General features: G+C 41.0%; 1 protein-coding gene across 1 annotated transcript in view; it reads right to left on the bottom strand.

The window, feature by feature from the left end:
• Positions 1-23,389, bottom strand: part of CHST7 (carbohydrate sulfotransferase 7) — a 520,876-nt gene that overhangs the window by 293,698 nt on the left and 203,789 nt on the right. The gene's annotated exons all lie outside the window — the stretch shown is intronic.

Genomic DNA, 23,389 nt, shown 5'->3' with positions numbered 1-23,389 from the left:
TCCTGTCCATGGAATTCTCCAGGCAAGAATACTGGTATGGGAGCCATTTCCTCCTCTAGGGGCTCTTCCTGACCCAGGGATCAAATCCGCATCTCCTGCATTGTAGGTGGATTCTTTATCACTGAGCCACGAGGAAAGCCTACTCTATACAATACTGTACAGTAAAGTACACAAAAACACAACCACTTGTAGAGGATGCACACGCATGACAATGGACACCAGACACGTGACCTAACTTTCATGATCGGATGTGAACACACATTCGCATCTTTGAAAGTTTGCAACTTGCAGGTTTGTATGTAGGGGACTTACTGTATGAGCACTTGTTGGAGAATACCGATCAAGGAGAACTGGAAGCTTGTGCTCACAAGGCCCAAACTCCCAGATGGCTTTCAGGGGAAGGGTTTTAAAGACATTTGGGGTGAGGTTGCAGCTTGTAGATTTTCTTCTGATTGGTTAGTAGAGAGGTAACAAGGTGATTTCTCAGGAATCTCAATCATCAGCCTTCTGATTCCAAATAGTCTGGGGTCTATGTGCTGATGTTCAGCATGTAGTCATAATTCTCCACCTGGGAAGGGGGTCTTAGCTCCCATAGAACACTCAACGGTATGTGTCAGACTGTTACATATAATTCCTTGAGGAGGAACTAGAACTTTGCTTTATTGCTATTATTTAAGTTATCATTACTTTTCTTAATATTTATTTATTTATTTGGGTGCTCTGGGTCTTAGTTGTAGCACATGGGATCTTTGCTCTTTGTTGCGGTGTGTGAACTCTCAGTTGCAGCATGTGGGATCTAGTTTCCTGGTCAGGGACTGAATCTGGGCCCCTGCATTGGGAGCATGGAGTCTTAGCCACTGCACTACCAGGGAAGTCCCTGTTTTTCTTTCTTAACTGCTTTTCATTTGTGTCTGCATTCCCTCACCTCTTTTAACAAGTTGGGGAAATTTTCAACTCTAATCTCTTCAAAAATTTTCTCATACCCTTTCTTTTTCTCTTCTTCTTCTGGGACCCCCATAATTCAAATGTTGGTCCATTTGACATGGTCCCAGAGGTCTCTGAGGCTGTTCTTAGCTCTTTTCATTCATTTTACTTTATTCTGCTCTTCAGAAGTTATTTCCACCATTTTATCTTCCAGCTCACTGATTCGTTCTTCTGCTTCAGATATTCTGCTATTGATTCCTTCTAGAGTATTTTTAGTTTCAGTAATTGTGTTGCTTGTCACTGTATACTATTATTTAATTCTTCTAGGTCTTTGTTAATTGATTCTTGCATTTCCTCCATTTTGTTTTGAAGGTTTTTGATCATCTTTACTATTATTATTCTGAATTCTTTTTCAGGTAATTTTCCTATTTCCTCTTCATATGTTTGGACTTCTGTGTTTCTAGTTTGTTCCTTCATTCATGCAGTATTTCTCTGCCTTTTCATTTTTTTTTAAAGTTATTGTGTTTTAGGTCTCTTTTCCCAGGCTTGGAGGAAAGTTGAATTCTTTCCTTGAAGAGGGTTGAGTTCTTTTTTCCTTTTGGTTTCTGCCCTCCTAAGGTTGGTCCAGTGGTTTGTGTGAGCTTTGTGCTTATAGGGTGAGATTTGTGCTGAATTTTTGTTTGTTTGTTTTTCCTCTGATGGGCAAGGCTGAGTGAGGTGGTACTCCTGTCTGCTGATGATTGGGTTTGTATTTTTGTTTTGTTTGTTGTTTAGATGAGGCATCCTGCAGAGAGTGCTACTGGTGTTGGGTGATGCCGGGTCTTGTATTCAAGTGGTTTCCTTTGTTTGAGTTCTCACTATCTGATACTCCCTAGGGTTAGTTCTCTGGTACTCTAGGGTCTTGGAGTCAGTGCTCCCACTCCAAAGGCTCAGGGTTTGATCTCTGGTCAGGAACGAAGATTCCGCAAGTGGTTTGTTATGGCATTAAGGGAGAGTAAAGCACATATCCAAAAAAGAGAAACCAAAGATGAACCCCAGACAAATTGCAGTTACAAAATCAGGCAAATAATACTTAAAATAATGGAATATACATATATATATATACACCCATGAGCAAACTGAAAACAGTCCAACAAAAATAATGTACAGTAGGTTGATTTGATGAACAAAGGAAATAAAAAATTATATTTACCAGTTAAGAACAAAAATAACTTTAGCAGAAACTGGAAAACAAAACTAAAGCCCAATGTAGAACCAGAGGTTTATAACAACAATAGAAAGTGTAACTGAATATAAACATATACATATAAACCCATAAGAAAAATAAAAACATTCCAACAATCAATCTAATCTCTTAAGTACAATAGATTTACCTGGCAAACAAAGGAAACCAAAAATTATATCTACTAGAACAAAACTAATTAAAGCACAAACTGGAAAACAAAACTAAAGCAAGGTGCCAATTGGGGAGTAAAGCAATGAAAATAAACTTAACAAATATGTTGAGAGGAAAGGAGAGAAAGAAAAGAAAGAAAGAATAGATATGCAAAGTTAAATACAGGTAGATAAAGAAGATTTATATACATTAAAGATTAACTGCAAGGGGGAAAGAACCGTAGAAAAAGCAAACAAAGGAATAAATAATAATGAGTTTAAGAAATTTTAAATTAAAATTTAAAACAAGAGAAAAGAAAAAAAAAAAAGAGGAAAACTCCACAGAACTGCAAAAGCCCAAGGTAGAGGCAGAGGTTTATGACAACAATAAAAAAATGTGACTGAGGGAAAAGAGAAAAAAACAGCTCAAAAGCTTAATTGGATTTCTTAGTGCCAATGAAATCGACAACTACAACAGAGTGGAGGAAAAAGAGAAAAATCAAAAGAATCTTCAGAACAAATCAAAAGATAAGAATAATAAATGTTTTTCTTGAATCACTGCTGTCAGAGTCCTTTCCTGTGCTGGGAGTAACAGTCCACCTCACCTCCCTAGGATGCCCTCCAACACTGTGCTGATCTCTGGACTGGCTGAGGGGGCAGCTCAGATTCTAATCTGGTCCTACTCCTGTGTGTTCTTGCCTCCAATGTCCACAGCTATCAGAGCGAGTGCATTTTCTTTTGTGGGAGCTCTCAGTGGCCTTTTATATATTCCATAGACATAGAGTCTGCTTAGTTGATCGTGTGGATTTAATCTGCAGCTTATACAGCTTGTGGGAAGGTTTGGGGTCTTGTTCCTTAGCCACACTGCCCCTGGCTTTCAATTGTGGTTTTATTTCCACCTCTACTTGTGGGTCATCCACTAGGGTTTAGCTCCTGAGGCTGTCCTGCAGGGCTTGGGTTTGCCCCTGTGAGGGCCAGCTGTGGAGGTGGTGCAGCTGCTTGGGTCACAGGGGTTATGGCAGCACCAGGTACTCAGGGGGGTTGGCGGCTAGAGCAGCAGGAAATATAGTGCACTAGAAGGGTATGGCAACCAGTATTGGCCAATACACTCCAGTATTCTTGCCTGGAGAACCCCCTTTCTGACAGAGAAGCCTGGCAGGCCAGTCTACAGGGTCACAAAGAGTCGGATAGGACCTAAGCGACTCTGTGTGCATAAACACAAGACTTTTTTTTTTTTGGCCTGTGGCAGCTCTGCCCCAGTGAGAGTTCAGCATAAAGGTGGTGCAGCTGCTTGACTTGCAGGGACCTTGGCAGCACCAAGTGTTCAGGGACACAAACTGCCTCAGCAGCAGGAGTTATGACCCTATCAGTCCTTTTTTGAGCCTCTTGTAGCTGGTGATCAGAAGGCCTCTTTGGCTAGTCTTCTTCCATAGCTCTTCCCTTTCAGGCACTTAGAAGGATCTCTTACCTGGGGTCCTTCTCTGTTGCTCATCATGTCAGGCACGTAGAGGTGCCCCCCTGACTGGGGTCCTATTCTGTAGATCGGTGCATCAAGCACTTAAAGGGGCACCCTGGGTGGCTCCTACTCTGTAGCTCAGTGCGTCAGGTGTTTGGTGGGCCAGCCTCTCTATTGTTCAGCTTCGGATGCTGGCGTGTGGAGAGAGAGAGGCTATGGTGATGGCTCCACCCCCTACATGTGACTCAGCAATACTGCCTTGCTTCCATGGCTGCCTGGCTTTCCTCCACAGGTATTTCCCACCATGATCTCCTCCCTCACATCCCCTTGATCCGTCTCTCTGTAGTCAACAGCAGCCCTTGCACTGGGATTGCTCCACAATCCCTAAACTCCAGCTCCCAGCCGCTGCCCCTTTCAGGGGACCCGCATTCCTGCCCAGCATATGTATGGCTTCGGCAAGGACTGTCTGATTCTCATTCCATTTAGGCTGCCACAGATGAGCTGTTTCACTCTCAGCCTTAAATGTTTCTCCTCTGACTCAGACAATTGCCCTGCTGTGGGGATAGGACCCCTGCTTCAGTTCCTCCACCCACTGAGGGTAGGTCCAGTCCTACTAACACTTCTGTTTTTCCCCCTAGTTCCTTCGTCCTACCAAGTTTTGGGTGGTTCTATATATTCTTTTCCACTGGTCAGGTCCTGTCCCCTCTCAGCTGGTGTTCTGTATGCACTTCTGTGTCTGAAGGTGTATTCCTGATGTATCCATGGAGAGAGAAGTACTCCATGTCCACCCACTCCTCTGCCATCTTGTTCTCCTACTCAATTTCAATCGCCATTTTCTTTGATACTCCTCAATCCTAAGAGAAACAGGGACAGGACAAGAAAGGGAATAAAGTTTTGGATGGAGAAGTTAATCATAAACTTGGCAGAGAAACTCAGTTTCAGGGCACTCAGTTTTAGCTACAGTATTTGTCTCTCCATCATAGATGCTGGGGGAGCTGTGGTCCTTACATCGTTTAGGCACTGAACCTATACAAGCAGTTTTCTACAGAGAGAATTCCTGTTATATGAGTAAGATAAACTCTTATTTGCTTTAGCCATTGAGAAACAGGTTTTTCTACTACTTATAGCAAAAATATTTCTAATAAACCTGCTGAGCTCCTTTTATAATAATTGATGAGTTTTCCTGTACATGTCCGAGGCAAAAGTTTATAGCCACCATAGGAAGAAGGATGACGTCTATGGAGGGGACTCTAAGGTCAGTATAGTCAAAGCTATGGTTTTTCCAGCAGTCATGTATGGATGTGAGAGTTGGACCATAAAGAAGGTTGAGCACCAAAGAACTGATGCTTTCAAACTGGTGCTGCGGAAGAGTCCTTTGGACTGCAAGGAGATCAAACCAGTCGATCCTAAAGGAAATCAACCCTGAATACTCTATTGGAAAGACTGACAGTGAAGCTGAAGCTGTAATACTTTGGCCACCTGATGTGAAGAGCCGACTCATTGGAAAAGACCCTGATGCTGGGAAAGATTGAGGGCAGGAGTAGAAGGTTGTGGCAGAGGATGAAATGGTTGGATGGCATCACCGACTCAGTGGGTGTGTTTGCTTGAGCAAACTCTGGGAGATAGTGAGAGACAGGGAAGCCTGGCGTGCTGCAGTTCATGGGGTCACAAAGAATTGGACATGACTGAGTGACTAAACAACAACAACAACAACAACAACCTCTGACTAGAGTCTGAGGCAGCACTTTTCTAACATGGCTGCTGCTGCTGCTAAGTCGCTTCAGTCGTGTCTGACTCTGTGCAACCCCATAAACGGCAGCCCACCAGGCTCCTCTGTCCCTGGGATTCTCCAGGCAAGAATACTGGAGTGGGTTGTCATTTCCTTCTCCAAAGCATGAAAGTGAAAAGTGAAAGTGAAGTCGCTCAGTTGTGCCCAACTCTTAGTGACCCCATGGACTGCAGCCCACCAGCTTCCTCCATCCATGGGATTTTTCCAGGCAAGAGTACTGGAGTTAGGGTGCCATTGCCTTCTCCATCTAACATGGCTGCTGCTGTGGCTGCTGCTAAGTCACTTCAGAATCATAAACATATAGTCTGTGTGGTTTTGTGCAAGCATGAAGGCAGTGGTACCTGGGTCTTCATTGTGTCTTCTGTCCATCTTGCATTAAGAAAAGGATCATCTATTTATACCTATGGCAGTCAACACATCCACAGAAGTTCCCTAGGGGCTATTCAACCTTAGCTGTCATCAACTCATGGAGTGGTGCACTGCAGCTATCCCTGGATGCAAGCCCAAATTTGGAGGATGCTAGAAGGAGCTTTGGAGAAGGCAATGGCACCCCACTCCAGTACTCTTGCCTGAAAAATCTCATGGATGGAGGAGCCTGGAAGGCTGCAGTTCAGGGGGTTACTGAGGGTTGGACAGGACTGAGCGACTTCACTTTCACTTTTCACTTTCATGCATTGGAGAAGGAAATGGCAACCCACTCCAGTATTCTTGCCTGGAGAATCCCAGGGATGGGGGAGCCTGGTGGGCTGCCATCTATGGGGTCGCACAGAGTCAGACACGACTGAGGTGACTTAGCAGCAGTAGCAGAAAGAGCTTAACAAATGGAATATTGAAAAAAAAAAGGCAATACCTACATTTTGCTTAATGTAGTGAGACAGGAGCAGGCAGATAGAAGCGACAAACCTGAACTGTCAATAAAAGCTTTGAGAAGTATCTTCAGTTCATTATAGGCTCTTTTAAAAAAATTTCAAACATCTTGATAAGGACATTTTCTCCAACATTTGCTTAACTATCTTCAGAATACTTTAAGATAATTAAAAAATAATCTGGAGATTTCCCAAGGCTTTGCTTAAATGATTCACATTTAGAGAAATGTCAATGTGTTTAATGAGAAACGTAAAACTATGAGTGTCTAGAAATGACTTTGCCTTTTTTCAAGAGAATCTGAACTGAGACTGAATTTGAATTGGGAGGGATTTTTGGTCTTTGGAAATAGAATAAGAATGGAGCGTTGTGATTTGGGGATGATAAAATAGCTGAAAAAACCCCCCAAACCTTATTTTATTTTTAAAGTAACCTAATATTTAATTTGGAATATTGTACAAGGGTATTATAGCATTAAATACAAAAAGATATTTAAATCCTTTCCAGTTTCCCAAACTGCACTGAATTTTAACTATACATATTTACTGACACAGATCAAGAAAGTGGATCTTGCCAGCTGATCTTTCATAGAGACAGATCAATGAAAATAAGCAGGATGCAGAAAATGTATTGGACAAAGCAAGCAATAACTAAAAATATATGAATTCTAGATAAAGTAGATGATCAAAAATCCACATGCGGTACCTTTGGAAAACATAGAATTCACAAAATGACTTCCATTTATATTGCTTTGTGTGTATATAACTAAACATTAAAATAAATATATCCTCTTCTTTATTTATATATGTTTAATAATTTATTTAGCAAATTTTTTGAACATCTGCTATGTACCAGGCATTGTAGTTAATGCATTATTTACCAGAGATAAATATAAAAAGCAACAATACAAACACAACAGCAACAACAACTCAATCCTAACCTCTAAAGAACTTAAAGTGGGATATCAGCAAATAAGTAGATAATGTGATACAACATGGGAAGGATCATATTACAATTAACCACAAGGTGTTAGGGGAATATAGAGGAAACAGACCTTACCCAGATTAAGGAGGCTTCCTGGACCAGATAGCATCTCAACTGGGTTTTCAACAACCGGGAGCAGGTATTAAGTCAAAATGATTAGTAAGGCAAAAAGAGAAGCAGATGCAACAGCCCAGAGGAGATAAGCTTTCTGAATGCTCTTATGGGAGAGTGAGAGAGTTGGGGCCACAGCTAGAGATGAATCTAGAAAGATGGGCAGGAGAGAAATCGCAAATGTATTAGGATAGGCTAGATTTGACCATGGTAATGTTATTGAATGCAAGTTTGTGTGTCTGACACACAGTGAGGCCAAATGAACTAAAATGTCAGAGTTTGGAGCAAAGACTGATCACAGGGCCAAGCAAAGAGAATAGTTGCTCATGCTCAGAAAAACCTGAAGTCTCCATGGCTTTCAGGGAGCAGTTTTTATAGGCAAAATTTGGAATGAGGGCTGCAGGGTGTGTGACTTTCTTCTGATTGGTGGGTAGTGAGGTAACAGGGCTGTGTTCCAAGAATTTTGTTCTCAGTCTGAAGTTACTTCTCCCTGAAAGCCATGGGTGGGGACCTTATTTCCTGTAGAAGAGCTCAAAGATACGCTGATGTATATTCTTTGAGCAGGAACAAGGATGCTGCTTTAAAGCTGCACTGTTGTTTCTTGACTGCTCCTCCTTTGTTTCTGCATTCTCTTATTTCCCTGAGGAGCAACGGTTTGAATCTGCTCTTTGGGACTCAGGAAAGGTCATGGAGTTTGAATGAAGCCTATTTCCTACAAACAAGAAATGGGGGACACAGAAAGGCTTTTGTGCCCTTCAGGGTCTTGCTTGGTTTCAGTAACAGCCCCATAGTAAAAAAAAAATCTGCCCAGACTACTTGTAATACATGGGCTTTTTGCAGTACATGCTCTCCTCTCAACCTGAGGGTTCAGGATTCACCACTGTGGGGGAGGAGAACATAGAGAATCATGCACCTGCACTTAAATATGTCTGTCCAAAAGTGCCACTCATCATTTCTGCTCTCATTTCATTGGCCAAAAGCAAATCATAAAGCCACCAAAAACTTCAAAGAGGTAAAAATGTCAATCCTCCCTGGGTTCAGAAGTAGAAAATGATGGCAAAATCTCGGCCTCTGTGTACCTGTGCTGAAGTGAATCTCAGAAAGAGTTTTGGGTGAAAGAGAAAATAATAGTTTTATTGCTTTGCCAGGCAAAGGGCGGAGAAGGCAAGGGCACTGCATTCCAGTACTCTTGCCTGGAAAATCCCATGGACAGAGGAGCCTGGTAGGCTGCAGTCCATGGGATTGCTAAGAGTTGGACACGACTGAGCAACTTCACTTTCACTTTTCACTTTCATGCATTGGAGAAGGAAATGGCAACCCACACCAGTGTTCTTGCCTGGAGAATCCCAGGGATGGCAGAGCCTGGTGGGTTGCCATCTATGGGGTCTCATAGAGTCGGACACGACTGAAGTAACTTAGCAGCAGCAGCAGCAGCAGGCAAAGGGGGACACAGTGGGCTCATGCCTCAAAAACTTGTCCCAACCCAGGGGGATTTGGTGAAGAGTTCTACAGCAATGCTTCAAGGGCGGGATTGCTGATAAGGATCATGGTGTGTGCAGGGCCTACACACCTTTAATCTGGCCTCAGGTGGTCTCCTGACGAGCTTCTCTGGATCCTTTAATCAGGTACGAGGTCTCTTCCTTTGTCTCTCAATTCCCTCCGCTTGTGGATTAGCAACTGTTCAAATCTGCCCTTTGGGACTCAGGGAAGGTCATGGAGGCTGGAGTCTATTCAGTACAAATAAGAAATGGGATACAGAAAGACTTCCGTGCCCAGGAGCCCCACAGGTCCTGCTCTGTTTTAAGGGAACTCACACATACTGCTTTCAAATTGTGGTGCTGGAGAAGACTGTTGAGAGTCCCTTGGACTGCAAGGAGATCAAACCAGTCAATCCTCTGTTTCAGGAAATCAACCCTGAATATTCATTGGAAGGACTGATGCTAAAGCTGAAGCTCCAGTCAGGTGGCATCCAAGCCACCTGATGCAAAGTGCTGACTCATTGGAAAAGACCTCGATGCTAGGAAAGACTGAGGGCAGGAGGAGAAGGTTGCAGCAGAGGATGAAATGGTTGGATGGCATCACCGACTCAACGGGTATGAGCTTGAGCAAGCTCTGGGAGATAGTGAAGGACAGAGAAGCCTGGCCTGCTGCAGTCCATAGGGTTGCACAGAGTTGGACATGAGTGAGCAAATGAACAACAACAACACTCAAAATGGGGGCTACCAGCAAAATCTGCCATAGACCTTATGTACCATGCTTAGGAATTTTTATTTTATCCTCAAATTCGGGCACAATTTCAAGCAGAGGCAAAACAAACACAATAAGCTCAGGGTCAGCTGTACCATTGGCTGCCCTCAGACTGTACAGTGTGTTTCTAGAGAGGGTACTTGGGCTTCCCTGGTGGCTCAGTGGTAAAGAATCTGCCTAACCATGCAGGAGAAGCAGATTCGAGCCCTGGGCTGGGAAGACCCTTTGGAGAAGGAAATGGCAACACATTCCAGCATTTTTGGCTGGGAAATTCCATGGACAGAGGAACCTGGTGGGCTACAGTCCATAGGGCTGCAAAAGAGTCAGACATGACTGAGACACCAACTAAAACAACAGCAAGAGAGGGGTCTCAGGGTCTAGTCAGGAAAATAGAACAAGTAGCTGTTTCAACAGAGGAGGTGTGATACAAAGAATTGGCTACATAGGTGTCGGAGAAATGAGAGTAAAAAGGCAAGTATGAGATAACAGAATAATTTCAGGCAGCAGCTGCTATCCCTAGTGTTGAAAGCATAGCAGGGAACAGATGGGGTTACCAGAACCTAGGGGTTCAGAAGAGATGCCCTGTGGAATTGATATTTGGGCCTCATGGGGTCCTGTGGCTGAGGTTGGTTCTGGAAGCTCTGAAGGAAGCTCCACTGGGGCAGCGCAATCTGGAGCAGCAGAACTCAGGAAGGAAGTTTGTGCCCCGCTTCCTTGCTGCCTTCCATTCTCCCATGAGGGCCTTCCATTGGCCAAACCTAAAAGGACTGCCTGCTGTGGTCCCAGCTTCTCTCACACACCCCTGACCCCTGGTCATTTATCAAACTTCTTTCTTTGTCTCTCCAGCTTAGGGTCTTCGACTTTCTACTTCCTTGGGGTACATCACATTCCAGCTTTTCTATCCATTGTATCACCAATTACCTGCAGAAAATTTCTTCTGTTGAAAATACTCAAAGTGATTTTTTTAAATTAAATTTTGAGTAAGTTAGTAACTCCGCAGCTTATTTGTGAAAACCTACAAGGGAGTTAGGGTTTCCCATGTGGTGCTATTGGTAAAGAACCCACCTGCCAATGCAGGAGACTTAAGAGATACAGGTTGGATCCCTGGGTGGGAAAGATCCCCTGGAGTAGGAAATGGCAACCTACTCCAGTATTCTTGCCTGGAGAATCCCTTGGACACAGGAGCCTGTTGGGCTACATTCCACAGGGTTGGAAAGAGTTGGAAAGGACTGAAGTGACTTAGCATGCACACACCAGAGAGTTAATTTTGGATACTTGATTTCCAATTCTAGAAAACAGGCCCCTCACCATGATGATTTATGCCCTCAGACTTCATAGTAACCTGCGGAAGTGCCTGGACTTAAGGGTTCAGGTTTCTTTTCCTGTCACATCCTGCCGCATTTCAGGTAACTGAACTTAGGACACATCTCTAGGGGACTTCTTTTTTTTTCTTCAAATCATGGTTTTTATTTTATTTTAGAGTTACTTCCACTTTCACTGAGGTCTAATTGACATATATGACTGAGTTTCAAGTGTACAGCATAAAGGTTTGACTTATATTGTGAAATGTTTAGGGGACTTCTTGAGGCTTGAACCACCTCCCTAAGCTAACATAAAATTGGAGAATGTCCAAGGGTAATGAAAGAGTTTGTTAACATACAACAGGGAGGAATTATTTGAAGTAACACACAGCAAAATGCATTTTTTAGTATGCACTTGTATGAATTTAACACATGTACAGATTCATATAACCAGTACCATGATCAGGATACAGAACAGTTCCGTCATCCCCAAGTCCTCCTTTGTATTACCCCTTCACTCTTCCTCTCCTGCTAACTCCTGGCAACTACTGATCCATTCTCCATAACTACAGTTTTATCTTTTCAAAACTGCCCTAAAAAACTATGTGATAGGATGAAAGTGGTAGCTAATAATGTGATGATAAATTTTTAAAATTTATATAAATGTATCAAATCAACATTTTGCACACCTCAACTTATACAGTGTGATGTGTCAATTGTTTCTCAATAAAGCTGAGGAAAAGAGAATGTCACAAAGTAGATTCATATACTATGCAACCTTTGAGACTGCCACTCATCATAATGTCTCTAGGATTCATTCAGGTTATTAGGTATATCAACTGTTTAGTTTTTTTTTTTCATTGTTGAGTAGTATTTCATTGTGTGATGTACTAGAGTTTACTCACCCATTGAAGGACACTTAGGTTGTTTCTGGTTTTGGGGGGTGTTACAAATAAAGCTGTGATTAACAATATATACAGGGGTTTTATGAACATAAGTTTCATTCTTGGATATACACCTAGGAGTGAGATTGCTTGCTCTTATGGGCAAATATGCTATTTCAAATCCTGAAAGATGATGCTGTGAAAGTGCTGTGCTCAATATGCCAGCAAATTTGGAAAACTCAGCAGTGGCCACAGGACTGGAAAAGGTCAGTTTTCATTCCAATCCCAAAGAACGGCAATACCAAAGAATGCTCAAACTACCGCACAATTGCACTCATCTCACAAGCTAGTAAAGTAATGCTCAAAATTCTCCAAGCCAGGCTTCAGCAATATGTGAACTGTGAACTTCCTGATGTTCAAGCTGGTTTTTGAAAAGGCAGAGGAACCAGAGATCAAATTGCCAACATCCTCTGGATCATCAAAAAAGCAAGAGAGTTCCAGAAAAACATCTATTTCTGCTTTATTGACTATGCCAATGCCTTTGACTGTGTGGATCACAATAAACTGTGGAAAATTCTGAAAGAGATGGGAATACCAGACCACCTAACCTGCCTCTTGAGAAATCTGTATGCATGTCAGGAAGCAACAGTTAGAACTGGACATGGAACAACAGACTGGTTCCAAATAGGAAAAGGAGTACGTCAAGGCTGTATATTGTCACCCTGCTTATTTAACTTATATGCAGAGTACATCATGAGAAACACTGGGCTGGAAGAAACACAAGCTGGAATCAAGATTGCCGGGAGAAATATCAATAAAATCAGCTATGCAGATGACACCACCTTTATGGCAGAAAGTGAAGAGGAGCTAAAAAGCCTCTTGATGAAAGTGAAAGAGGAGAGTGAGGGAGTTGGCTTAAAGCTCAACATTCAGGAAATGAAGATCATGGCATCTGGTCCCATCACTTCACGGGAAATAGATGGAGAAACAGTGGAAACAGTGTCAGACTTTATTTTTTTGGGCTCCAAAATCACTGCAGATGGTGACTGCAGCCATGAAATTAAAAGATGCTTACTCCTTGGAAGAAAAGTTATGACCAATCTAGATAGCATATTCAAAAGCAGAGACATTACTTTGCTGACTAAGGTCCATCTAGTCAAGGCTATGGTTTTTCCAGTGGTCATGTATGGATGTGAGAGTTGGACTGTGAAGAAGGCTGAGTGCCGAAGAATGGATGCTTTTGAACTGTGGTGTTGGAGAAGACTCTTGAGAGTCCCTTGGACTGCAAGGAGATCCAACCAGTCCATTCTGAAGGAGATCAACCCTGGGATTTCTTTGGAAGGAATGATGCTAAAGCTGAAACTCCAGTACTTGGCCACCTCATGTGAAGAGTTGACTCATTGGAAAAGACTCTGATGCTGGGAGGGATTGAGGGCAGGAGGAGAAGGGGACGACAGAGGATGAGATGGCTGGATGGCATCACTGACTCGGTGGACATGAGTCTGAGTGAGCTCCAAGAGTTGGTGATGGACAGGGAGGCCTGGCGTGCTGCGATTCATGGGGTCACAAAGAGTCGGACACGACTGAGCAACTGAACTGAACTGATGGGCAAATATATGTTAATTTTACAAGGAAGTGCCGAACTGTTTTCTTGAATGGTTGTACCAGTTTGCATTTCTACCAGTGGTGTGCAAGTGTTCTAGGTACTTTGCATTCTCACCTTTACTTGGTATTGTCAGCTTTATTGATTTAAGCCATTCTAACAGGTCACTCATGGCTTTAATTTTCGTTTCTTTAATGGCTACTGCTGTTAAACATCTTTTCATGTCATTATTGTCATCTACACATCCTATTTTGTGATGTGTCTGTTGAAGTCTTCACCCATTTTTAAATTGAGTTCATTTTTTATATATGGATAGCCAATTGTTTCAAATCATTAGTTGAAAATAAGGTATTTTTCCCACTGAATTGCTTATGTACTTTTGTCAAAAATCAATTCATCATATTTGTGTACAGACCTTATTTCTGGATTCTATTCTATTCCACTCATCTATATATCTATTCCTTTTACCAATAATACCTTGCCTGGATTGCTTTATGCCTTACTACTAGTACCTTTATAATAAGTCTTCTGTTTCATTGTTTTTGGCTGCACTGTGAGGCTTGTGACCAAGGATTGAACCCATAGCCCCTGCAGTAGAAGCACAGGGTCTTAACTACTGGACCACCAAGGAAGTCCCACTTTGATGTTCCTATTAATTTTAGATTTCCGTTGTCTATATTTACAATAATTTCTGCATAGATGTTGGTTTGAATTGCACTAAATCTGTATATAAATTTGGAGAGAATTAACATCTTTGCCAAGTTTAGTCTTTTGATACACGAATATGGTATGTTTCTCCATTTATTTAGACATTCTTTGATTACTTTCATCAGTGTTTTGTAGTTTTTAGCATATAAATCCTGAATATGTTTTGTTAAATTTATGCCAAAGTATTTTCTTTTATTTTCTACTATTGTGGATGATATATTAAAAAATTTTTCATCTCAAATTGCACATGGCTAGTATATAATAATAGTTCTAAGATTTTATGGATTCCTTGGGATATTCTAAGTGGACAATCATGTCATCTGTGAATTGGAGAAATTTTCTAATAACCTTTGAGAACTCTTTTTTATCCATTTCCTTTTCATTTTGTTCTTTCTGGTTTTTTTTGTTCCTCTGTTTCCTCAGTATCTATTTAAATTTATATATTGTGATTTTTGCAATATCTGTATGTCTTTTATTATTTTTTCTGCTTTATTTCACTAAGAGTTTCAACCCACTGTTAAATAGGTATGGTTATAGTGGACCTTCCTGCCTCTTTCCTCATCTTGCCTGCATGCATGCATGCTAAGTTACCTCAGTGGTGTCTGACTTTTTGCGACCCTATGAAATGTAGTCCACCAGACTCCTCTGTCCATGGGATTGTCCAGGCAAGAATACTGGAGCCATTCCCTTCTCCAGTGGATCTTCCCAACCCAGGGACTGAATCTATGTTCCTTAGTCTCCTGCATTGGCAGGTGGGTTCTTTACCACTAGCGCCACCTGGGAAGACCTTTCCTCATCTTCGTTGTTCAGTTGCTCAGTCATGTCTGACTCTTTGCGACCTCATGGACTGCAGCATGCCAGGCTCTTCTGTCCTTCACTATGTCCTGGAGTTTGCTCAAACTCATGTCCACTGAATCAGTTATGCCAGCCAACCATCTCATCCTCTGTCATCCCCTTCTAGTCCTGCCTTCAATCTTTCCCAGCATCAGGGTCTTTTCTTCATCTTAGGGGGAACTAATTCAGTCTTTAACCTTAAGAATGTTCTTAGTTATAGTGGTTTTTTTGTTTGTTTTTATATATGGTCTTTATCAAGTTGAGGAAGTTCCCTCTTATTTCTGTTTTGCTGAAAGTTACTATCGTGAATGGACAAGTCAACAATTTTGTCAAATACTTTCTCTGTACCAATATAATCATGTGGTTTTTCTTTAGTTATTATGGTAGATTTCATTGTGTTAAATCAGCCTTGCAATACCAGGAAAAGCACCACTTGATTACAATGTATAATTCTTTTTATTGTTAGATTCAATTCCCCAATACTTTGTTGAGGAGTTTTATGTCTAAGTTCATGAGAGATAGTGGTCTGTAGTTTTCTTTTCTTGAATTGTCTGTCAGTTTCGGTATCAGGGTAATGTTAGCCTCATAAAATGAGAAGTGTTCACTCCTCTCATATTCTCTATGAGGGATTGTATAGTACTGGTATTGTTTCTTCTTAAAAATGGAGTTAACCAGTGAACTCACCTGGGTCTGTAAAATTCTTCTTTGGAATGTTTTTTACGAGTTCAATTTCTTCAACAAGTTTATGTGGTATGCTGAATTATGGCCTCCTCTATCTACATCCTAGTTCCCAGAACCTGTAACTATGTTACCTTACTGGCAAAAAGGACCTTGCAAACGTGATCAAGTTAAAGATCTAGAGATGGGAAGATTATTTGGATTATCTGAGTGGGCTCAGAAAAAGTACTTGAAAGAGTCCTTAAGAAAGGGAGGCAAGAAGGTCAGAGGAGGAAGTAGGAGAGGTGGCAAAGGAAGCAAGATGCTATATTGCTGATTTTGAAGATGGAGGAAAGGCAGGTAATATAGCTCCATTAGGTGGACGAGGCAAGGGAACTGATTCTCCTCTTGAGCCTCCAAAAGGAAACAGTCTTGCTGAATTTAACCCAGTGAAACTGGTTGCAGACTTTTATTCTATGTGCACGTGTTCAGTCACTAAACTGTGGCAGACTCTTCAACACTATGGACTGAAGCATACCAGGCTTCCCTGTCCTTTACTATTTCCCAGAGTTTGCTCAAAATTCATGTTCATTGAGTTGGTGGTGCTATCTAACCATCTTATCCTCTGCCTCCCTCTTCTCCTTTTGCCATCAATTTATTCCATGTGTACTTAAAGACAATGTGTATTCTGCTGTTGTTGGGTGGAGCATTCTATAAATGTCAATTATAGCCAATTGGTTGATGGTAGTGTTCAGATATATTATATCCTTGCTGATTTTCTGTCTATTGGTTCTATCTGTACACAGACAGGAGTATTGACACCCCCAACTGTAATTGTGGATATGTTTATTTCTCCTTTCAGTTCTGTCATCTTTTGCCTCATGTGTTTAAAAGCTGTGGTAATTGATGCACACATTGCTAGACATTGTGTGGTAGGCAGTCCCTAAGAAGGTGCATCCAAATGAACTCACCTCTTGATGTTCATGCCTTTGTGTAATACCCTCCCACTGAGGAGGGGCAGGACCTGGGACTTGCTTCTAATGGGTAGAATATGGAGAGGGTTATAGATCGTCACTCTCTTGATTTTTATGATACATAGCAAAGATGATGAAATGTCACTCCCATAAGATTCCATCCTAGCAAACTGGAGTGAGAGATTATCTTTGTTGGGTTGATGAAGTAAGAAGCCATGTTGAGGAAACCCACATGATCAGGAGCCTCAGTTAGCCTCTAGGAACTGCATATGGCCTCTTATGTTTGACGGTGGCTTCCAATGGGCAGTCAACAAAAATCCAGGGCCCTAGTTAATCTAGTCAGTCATACTGCTGCAAGGAAATGAATTCTTCCCCAAATCCGGGTGAGTTTGGAAATGCATTTTCCCCTAGTTAAGCTTCTGATGAGACTGCATCCTTAGCTGAGACATAGATGCAGACACCTGAAGCAGAGAGAACGTAATTAAGCTATGCGCTGACTTCTGATCTATGGAAACTGTGAGGTAACAGATGCGTGTTGTTTTAAGCCACTCAGTTTGTCGGTAATTTGTTACACAGCAATGGAAAACTAATACAGATTGCAATGTCTTCTTGGTGGATAGATCAGTTATTATCAGGGAATGTTCTTTTTCATTCCTAGAAATTTTCTCTGCTGAGAAGTCTAAGTCTGATACTAATAAAGCCATCCCAGCTCTCTATTATTCATGTTTACATGGTATATATGTTTCCATCCTTTTACTTTAAACCTACCTATGTCAGGGTATTTGAAGTGAATTTCTTCCTTGTTCTTTTTTGTTGTTGTTGTTTGAATGACAAAGTCAGGTTTATTGCCCTGAGTTAAACCAGTGGACAGGATGTGGGGAGAAGGAGGGTGGACATGGAAAGTGGCTGAAGGCATCCTCTTGCCCTTGGCCTGTGTGGGGTCGTCGGCATCCTGGGGAGCTAACCAGTGTACTTTGGACCTACTGATCACCTGCTCATGGGCCAGGCCCCCATTAAAGTTCAAGGCACAACTCAAGGCTCTCCAGAGTGAGGCCCCTCCTCCCTATGGAGTTACCTGCACAGGTCTGAGCAAAGAGGAGGGGGCTGTGGTGATGGCTTCTTCTGGGGCAGCATTCTTAGGAAGGTGTCTTGGTGGAGGAGCAAGTTGCTGCCTTCTTGGTGAGGGTCTTCAACAGTGCTAGCTTCTTGGGCAGCCTGGTGCTGGCTTTCATCATGTCATATCTGATGCTCTTTTGGCTTCCAACCTCCAGGTTTTTCTCAAGCTTTTGCTTCTGCACAATTGTGCCTTCTTGGGTGTGATAAACCATCAGCCCTTCCCCGGGTCCCAGTTTTGCTCCAAGGCCGCTCTTTGCTGGCTTCTGTGCTTGAAGTGATTTCTAGGTGCTTATTTTAGGGTCCTGGTTTTTTTACCTATTTTGTTATAATGATTATGACACTCTTAATTGATTTGTTTAGACCATTTACATTTAATATAGTTATTGATATGTTTGGATTTACATCTGCCCTTTTATTATTTGTTTTCTTTTGTTCTCTCTGTTTCCCTCCCCGCCATTTCCCCTTTCCTGCCTCTTTTTGGGTTTCTTTGAACGCTTTTTAGTAGTCCATTTAGTCTATCTATCGTTTTACATATTTTTTTATCTCTTTGTATATTCTAGGGGATACAACATACATACTTAAGTTTTTACAACCTACCCAGAATCAATATTTTACCAATTCAAGTGGAATATATATATAAACCATACTAACATATAGTATGTTATCCTCCCACTCCTTTATGTTATGGCTGTTTGTGTATTACATCTACATACATTAAAAATCCCATTTGATCATGTTATCCTTTTTGTTTCAAATGAATGAGCCTGTTTTAAAGAGAAGAAGAGCTTCTGTTAGCCATCTTTTTATAGCATGTTGGCTGGCAGTGGATTTTCTGTTTTCCTTCTTCAGAGACTGTCTTTATTTCACTGTATTCCTGAAAGCTAGTTTTGCTGGATATATTATTTGGGGTGGATGGTTCTTTCAGCACTTTAAAAACGTTGTACACTTCTTTATGAGCATGTTGGTTTCTGATGAGAAATCCATCAGTTCAGTACAGTTCATTTGCTAATTCATGTCCGACTCTTTGCGACCCCATGGACTGCAGTATGCCAAGCTTCCCTGTACATCACCAACTCCTGGAGCTTGCTCAACTCATGTCTATCGACATGTACCATGTACATTGGTACCGTGTACCAACCCCTGGTACTCTGCAGTACCTTGGAGTTCCCCTTTTCAATTCTTTGGTAAAAAATCTGAGTCTTTATTTACTTCTCTCTGCTGTTCACTTTCTGCAACTTTACCCAAGCAGTAGGATGGTTGGTGATGTCACCAACCATCACATCCTCTGTAGTCCCCTTTTCCTCCTGCCTTCAATTTTTCCCAGCATTAGGATCTTTTCCAATGAGTCAGTTCTTGGCATCAGGTGGCCAAAGTATTGGAGCTTCAGCTTTAGCATCAGTCCTACCAATGAATATTCAGCACTGATTTCCTTTAGGATTGACTGGTTTAATCTCCTTGCAGTCCAAGGGACTCTCATAGTCATTTGAATTGTCATTATTCTAAATGTAATATATAAATATTTACATTTAAATAAATATAAGTTTATATATAAAATATATTTATAAATATCTGCTTTAAATACATAAATATTTTCTTTGTCTTTTCAATAGTTTAAATATAATTCGTGTGGACATTGATTCTTTTGAGTTTGTCCTTTTGCAGTTTGTTTAAGTGCTTGAATCTGTAGGTTTACTTCTTTTGCTAACTTTGGAATGTTTTCAGTTATTATATGCTCACATCCTTTCTTTCCTGTGTCACACTCTTTCTCCTGTCCTGGGACTCCAAACACAGGAATGTTAGACCTTTTGTTACTATCCTACAGGTCTTTGTGAAGTCCCTTGGACAGCAAGGAGATCAAACCAGTCAATCCTAAAGGAAACTAACTTTAAATATTCATTGGAAGGACTGATGCTGAAGCTGAAGCTCCAATACTTAGGCTACCTGATGTGAAGAGCTGACTCATTGGAAAAGACCCTGATGCTGGGAAAGATTGAGAGCAGGAGGAGAAGGGCATGACAGAGGATGAGTTGGTTGGATGGCCTCACCAACTCAATGGACATGAGTTTGAGCAAACTCTGGGACATAATGAAGGACAGGGAAGCCTGGCATGCTGCAGTCCATGGGGTTGCAAAGAGTCAGACAAGATTTAGTGAATGAACCACATATTAATGTATTTCTCAGAATTTCCTCTCTGTTGTTCAAGTTGGATACTTTCTATTAATCTATCTTCAAATTTACTGACTCACCTTCATTCTGCTACTAAGCCTATTTATTCACCTTTAAAATTTTCAATTATTTATATTTTTCAATTATAACATTACAATTAGGATCTTTTAAAATTGTTTACTCCTTTGCTGAGACTTTCTAGCTTTATATTCATTTTAAGATTGTTTGCTTTAAACTGTTGGAGCATTTTTACACTTGATCTTAGCCAAAAAGTGGAGAAGTGGTTGTTGGAGCACTTTTATAATAGCTTTTTAAAGTCTTTTTTAGATAATTCCAACATTTATGTCATATGTTATCTCAGCATTGTTGTCTGTTGATTGCCTTTTGAATAGACAATCAATAGTTGAGATTCTCATGGTTCTTCAAATGCTAAATAATTTTTGGGTGCAGTCTGGACATTTTTAATATTATGTTATGGGGTTTTGCATCTTGTTTTAATCCCATGGGGACTTATTTATATTTTTGTTTTAGCTTGTAGTCAACATGGTTGGGTCCAGATCTTAAGTTGTGACCTGTCTTTTTTGGATCATGGCTTCAAAATGAATTCAATTTTCAAAAGTTTTGCTGTGCTATTTAGGGCTTCCCTGGTGGTTCAGACAGTAAGGAATCTGCTTGCAATGTGGGAGACCAGGTTTGATCCCTGAGTCGGGAAGACCCCTTGGAGAAGGAAATGGCAACCCACTCTAGTATTCTTACCTGGAGAATTCCATGGACAGAGAGCCTGGCAGGCTACATTCCATGGGGTCGCAAACAGCCAGACACGACTGAACAAGTAGTGCACACACACACACACACACACACACATATGGTTTTCATCCAGTGCCTAGTCTAGATCTGGTTGGAGATCTGTTTCTTAGTTCAGTTACCAGTCTTTGGTTTTGTAGGTAGGATCATATACACATGCAGGTTGGGGTGAATCTAGGAGCTCATAAAACAATGGAATAGGGTTATTTTTCTGAGCATCTCCCTCTCCACAATCCCTGGTACTCTGGAGTACCTTGGAGTTCCCCTTTTCAATTCTTTGGCAAAAAATCTGAGTCTTTATTTACTTCTCTCTGCTTTTTACTTTCTGCAACTTTACCCAAGCAGTAGGAGGGCAAAAAGAGAAAATAAAATTTGGGGTTGCCCCCACTGTCTTGGGGCCACAGATACTCCAATCAGAGAGGAAAGATTCCCCCTTCCCTCGCCATTTCAGGCACTTGAAAGCACTCCTGCTTCCATCGTCATGGTTGATTCAGCTGTTGTAAGGGGACTGTCTGTTGGATAGGGTGTGAGAGAATGGAGAAATAACTTGGTGTAATTCCCTATTTTCTCTGAATATTAGGAGATGTATTTCCTGCTCTTTCCAGCGTGCCCCCTACTGGGTTTTGGGCTGCTTTCAGTCCAGTCCGTGGCTACTGGAGGGAAAAAATGGTAAAGTCACGACCAATCGTTTCACTTTGAATTCTGGTGTTTTTTCTCAACTTGCTTGGTACAATATATTTTTTTAACAGTTTTTGAATAACTGCTCCATGCACTCTGTTCAGGTCTTATAGTTTCACTCAGTGGGAGATAATGGGTTGTGTGTGATTATTCTGTGTTAACTGGAATCAGAACCCTTGTATAATCATACCCCTTGTATACATTAGTTTTCTTTTTTATTTTATTTTATTTTTTTTAATTTTAAAATCTTTAATTCTTACATGTGGATAAATATGTATAGATAATGAAGTGTTTTCTTTGGTGTATATTTGTGAATAGTTGGTGCTAATCTTTTTATACTCTACCTGAGGCAACCACTTTATACTATAAATACTCTCCTGGTTATTTAATACTTTTTTTTTTTGGCTTGCACCACGCAACATGTAGGATCTCAGTTCCCAAACAGGGGTCAAACCTGCACCCCATGCAGTAGAAGCATGGAATCTTAATCACTGGACCACCAGGGAAGTCCCTGGTTATCTATTGCTGTGGAAGAAATCACCTTTAAACTTAGTAGCTTAAGATAACACAAATCATGTTATTATTATAGATTAAAGCATTGATTAGGCTTAGCTAGATGATTCTTCCTTGGGGGGGTCTCTCATATATTTATAGTAAAATGGTGGCTGAGGATAAAATAATCGGAAGGCTCACTCATTCATGTATGTGGCATCTCATCTGGGAGCACTCCAAAAGCTGGGGCTTCAGTTGTATTCATCTATACTGCTATATGGTCTCTCCATGGTTTCTCCAGCATGAAAACGTCAAGATAGATAGATTTCTTTTTTTAAAAAAAATTTCAGCTTTATTGAGATATGATTGATATATAACACTGTGTAAGTTTAAGGAATATGACATGTTGATTTTATATACATTGCAATATGATCACCACTGTACCACTAGCTAATATCTCCATCCTGTCACATAATTACCCCTTCTTTTTTGTGGTGAAAACATTTAAGCTCTACCCTCTTAGCAACCTTCAAGTATATGGTACAGTATTATTATCTATGATCACCATGCTGTACATTAGATTCTCAGAACTTGTTCATCTTATAACTGGAAGTTTGCACTCTCTAACCAACATCTCTCCATCTCTTCCATGTCCTCAGTCCCTGGTAACTAGCACTCTACTCTGTTTCTATCAATTTGGCTTTTTTGGATTCTACATACAAGTAAGACCATACAGTATTTGTTTTTCTCTTGACTTATTTCACTTAGCATAATGCCCTCAAGTTTCATCCATGTTGTTGCAAATGGCAGGATTTCCTTCTTTCTCATGGCTGAATAACATGGTGTATATTATATATTGCTGTATATATATATATCTAGCACATCTTCTTTATCCATTCATCTGTTGATACTTAGATTGTTTCCATATCTTTGCATTGTGAGTAATGCTGCAATGAACATGGGGCTACAGGTATCTTGACAAGACCTGATCTCAATTTCTTTGAATATATACCCAGAAGTGGGATTTCTGGATCATATGATAACCCTATTTTTAGTTTTTTGAGGACTCTTCATATTGTTTTCCATAGTGGCTTCACCACCATAGACATGTTGGAATTTACATCGCCACTAACAGTGCACAAAGGTTCCCTTTTCTCCACATCTTCGCCAGCATTTGTTATTCTTGCCTTTTTGATAATAGCCATTCTGACAGGTGGTGATATCTCATTATGGTCCAGATTTCTTACACGGAAGCTCAGGGCTCCAAAGTGAGTGGAGAGCAAGAGTGTAACAGTGAGCCAGGCAGGAACCAGATTGCCTTCTATGACCTAACTTTCCAAGTTGCAAACTTCTGTTCTTTGAGGTGGTTGTAAGGGTCTACCAAGGTTCAAGGAATGAACATAGATGCCATCTCTTAATGGGG

Source organism: Budorcas taxicolor, chromosome X, assembly GCF_023091745.1.
Source record: "Budorcas taxicolor isolate Tak-1 chromosome X, Takin1.1, whole genome shotgun sequence".
Lineage (NCBI taxonomy): Eukaryota > Metazoa > Chordata > Mammalia > Artiodactyla > Bovidae > Budorcas > Budorcas taxicolor.
The sequence above is the reverse complement of the archived record's forward strand: the minus strand, read 5'-3'. Positions and strand labels throughout refer to the sequence as shown.